Source organism: Myotis davidii, unplaced genomic scaffold (assembly GCF_000327345.1).
Source record: "Myotis davidii unplaced genomic scaffold, ASM32734v1 scaffold4153, whole genome shotgun sequence".
Lineage (NCBI taxonomy): Eukaryota > Metazoa > Chordata > Mammalia > Chiroptera > Vespertilionidae > Myotis > Myotis davidii.
The window spans coordinates 38,518-42,103 of NW_006284981.1; the positions used below are offsets into that span (position 1 = coordinate 38,518).

At 48.4% G+C, this 3,586-nt stretch overlaps 2 pseudogenes; both read left to right on the forward strand.

Annotated features, from left to right (window-relative positions):
* Positions 1 to 342: 342 nt before the first annotated feature.
* Positions 343 to 1,960, forward strand: LOC102764494 (annotated as a pseudogene).
* LOC102764208 lies at positions 840 to 1,207 on the forward strand (annotated as a pseudogene).
* Positions 1,961 to 3,586: the final 1,626 nt, after the last annotated feature.

The following is a 3,586-nucleotide window of genomic DNA, read 5'->3' on the forward strand; positions in this document are numbered from 1 at the left end:
AAATGGGGACTTGCTCCCTTAGTAATCCTGCAGGATTAATCTCAGGACAGGACAGGCAGCAATGGACCAGAGCTGCAGGCAAGATCCCGACAGTGCTGCTGGCCACCTGGAACTCGGCCTTGGGCTCTGAGGCTGCTTCCTGTCCCTTGTACTGGTTCCCTTAGTAGTCCTACAGTTTGAATCTGAAGAGGACCGGCCAGCCACCAATGGACCAACACTGCCGGCACTTGAATGTGAACCGACAGAAGGAAAAAAGACTTTCAGGGCCTGTCCAAGGCCTGTCCAAGGTGGGTTTGTGTTTAAAACCAAGTGGGGTGGTCCAGAGCTGTGGCACTGACAACTATGGCAGTATCGGTGTTAGCGGCACGTCTGTGGCTCGGAGTGTGGGGAGTGAGGGCCATGCAAGCTGATGGCTTTGGCTGCAAACGGTCAGCTAATTTCAGCTCTGAGGCGGGCGTGATCAGGGAAGCCGGTGGGACCTTTAAAAAAAAGAGAAGGCTGAAGAGGAACAATACTTCCGAGAGAGCAGACTAAAGAACAGCTGGCAGCCTTGAAGAAACAACATGAAGAAGAGATTACTCATCATGAAAAGATTGATTGTTTGCAGAAAGAAATTTATCGGCACAGCAGAACATCAAGAAACTGAAAGATTATGATACTGTGAGGGTGTCAGGGTGAGGGACAGCCACATTTGCCGTTGCAGCCTGAGCTGTCAACAAACAAAAAGTGCGTGGGAGCTTGGCGGGCACACAGACGGGCACATAGATACCGGGCCGCCTCGCCACTGCCAGGCCTCGCTGCCACCGCTGCCTCGTTGGCCAGGCCCCACTGCGGCCCTGCCCCCCCGCCCAGGAGGGGGATGTCTTACAAACTGAACTTGACTGTACACATTCCCACTGCCTACCTCAACGCTGCTGGGAATGTCCACCCACCTTCCACCAAAATGGCGACATCCTCCCAGTACAGCCAACTGCTGAGTGACTACTGACCACCATCTCTACGCTACACACAGGGAACAGGGAACAGCCAGGTGCCCCAGAGCGAATATGCTGAGTTGCTTGCCATCATCAAAGAGCTGGGGAAGGAGAGCTGACCCATGTATGCAGGCAGAAAGAGCACAATAGAGAGACTGAAACGAGGTATCATCCACGTGAGAGGGCTGGTTGGGCAGTACTTGGTGGAGACGGAGTGGAACGCCAAGTCCTAGCCTCCAAGTCAGCGTGAAAGGCTTTCCATCTTCTTCCAAGAAGCTCATTGACCCCCCACCCCCTTCAGATGAAACTTGGTTTCAAAATGGTAACAGCTTGGTTTCTCCTCCCTGTGCCCCTCCCATGGTTTCTCAGGCTCCGAACCTCCCTTCGCTGAAAATGAGAAGAGATTTTTGCAGTTACTAGGTTTACATATTAGTTAAGAACTACCAGGGCATTTTGTGTATTTTTTTAAAGTATTGATTTACATGATGCACGTCAGTTACCCATCACAGCACACTGTAGTTGGCCTCCCAGATACTGGTGTTTCTCTTCTGGATACATTTCTGTTACTCACATGGTTCCTTATGTTTCTGTTCTGAGCTGATCCAACTCTGAAGGTTTGTTTCAGCAAGTCCTGAGGCAGCGCTTTAGTAGCCAGTGCCCATTCGCCACACAGTATAAATTCTGCTCAATGTAACTTTTTTTTCCTTAAGCATTTGCACGAGTTGAAATCAATATTTAAAATGCACAAGTTATTAACACAGAAGAAAGAGCAACTTATCGAATCTTGCCTTACAAGGACTCATGAAATTTCCCCTAAGGATATATGTAGGTTTCAGTTTTGCCTTTCCCATCAGTGGATCCAAACATCTGAAAGACAGTGACTAATAGTGTTTGCATCTTTGTATGTATTTATTACTTGATGTAATAAAGCTTATTTCCATTAACAACAACAAAAAAAGAAACTGAAAGACCATGCTGATGATTAAGTGCACACAGTTTCCTATAGAATGGCTACATACTGTCCTGTCCACTTCTATGAAGACAAAGTTCTGGTAACAAGTATCTATCTATGCTGCCAACAGATTACAATAAATTGATATTAGTGGAAAAATAAAAAAACAAACAAACAAGTGGGTTGATGTCAAAATTACCTAAGCAGGCCCCCACCCCTTCACCTGCCCAGATGCCTAGGGTTCCTTTACAGCTGGGCTGATCCCAGTGCTGTCCAGTGGCCTGGACACCAGGTCTGACCACCTCTCTGGTTTGGCCCAAACATCTGAAGTTTGCATTAGTTGCTAACTTAAAAAATTGGAGTGTTCATATAAAATCAGGATTCCCCACTTCTCTTTCCAAAGTGGCCAATTGGCTACCAACCAAGGGTGATCGGTGTCACTTCAACCTAAGAGAAACCCCCAGCTTGGGGATGTGGTAGGAGGAATCGATCCGTGCCGACAGTTCAGTTGTATAAACTCCCGCTGACTGTGGCACAGCCCAAAAGTGTGGCCACTCAACTGTGAGGCAGCACAGCCATGAAATAGTGTGGCTGTTAAGCGAGGCCCCTCTCCAGCTTTCAGGGGGCTCCACCTGCTCCAACCCAGTGCACCCTACTCTGCCTTAAGCTTCCCAGTGCACCCCACTCTGCCCCAATGAGACAGCTTCAGTGATTCAGCTCCAGCAGACAGAACACGTCCCAGCGGAAAGGGAAAGTGTAGCCCTAGCCAGTGTTGCTCAGTGGATAGAGCCTCCACCTGAGGACTGAAGGGCTTGGAGTTCAATTCTCAGTCAGGGTACATGCCTGGGTTGTGGGCTTGATTCCCAGTGTGGGGCGTGCAGGAGGCAGCCAATCAATGATTCACTCTCTTCATTGATGGTTCTATCTCCCTCCCTCTCTGAAATCAATCTATACTAATAAAAAGGTAATATGCTAATTAGACTGAACAACTTCCGGACGACTTTCTGGAAGTCCTTTCGGACAAAGCCATGATGGCGGGGCTGAGGCAGAGGCAGTTAGGGGTGATCAGGCTGGTAGGGGAGAGCAGTTAGGATGATCAGACTGGCAGGGGAGAGCAGTTAGGGGGATCAGGCCAGCAGGGGAGAGCAGTTAGGGAGATCAGGCCAGCAGGCAGGTGAGCGATTAGGAGCCAGTGGCCCCAGATTGCGAAACAGTGCAGGCTGGGCCGAGGAAACCCCCCACCATGCATGAATTTTGTGTACCGGGCCACTAGTTATATATAAAATTCTTAGAACCCTGTCCACTGCAAAGTAAGCATTATTTGTTTTTGCTAATATTGCTTTTCATATCTATAAAAAATAATGATTCTGTATATATTATTTTTGTACCTTCTTTTTTTTCACTCAAAATTATGTATAGGGATTGGTAAAAGTAGGTCTACAGTGGTAATCCTATCTAATAAAAGAGAAACATGGTAATTAGCGTATGACCGCTACCCTTCCCATTGGCTAATCAGGGCAATATGCAAATTAACTGCCAGCCAAGATGGCGGCCGGCAGCCAGGCAGCTTAAAGCGAACATGAGGCTTGCTTGCTTCAGTGATGGAGGACTCTAACCTTCCCTGCCTGCCGCTGCCGGCCTCTGAGCTGCAACTCTAACA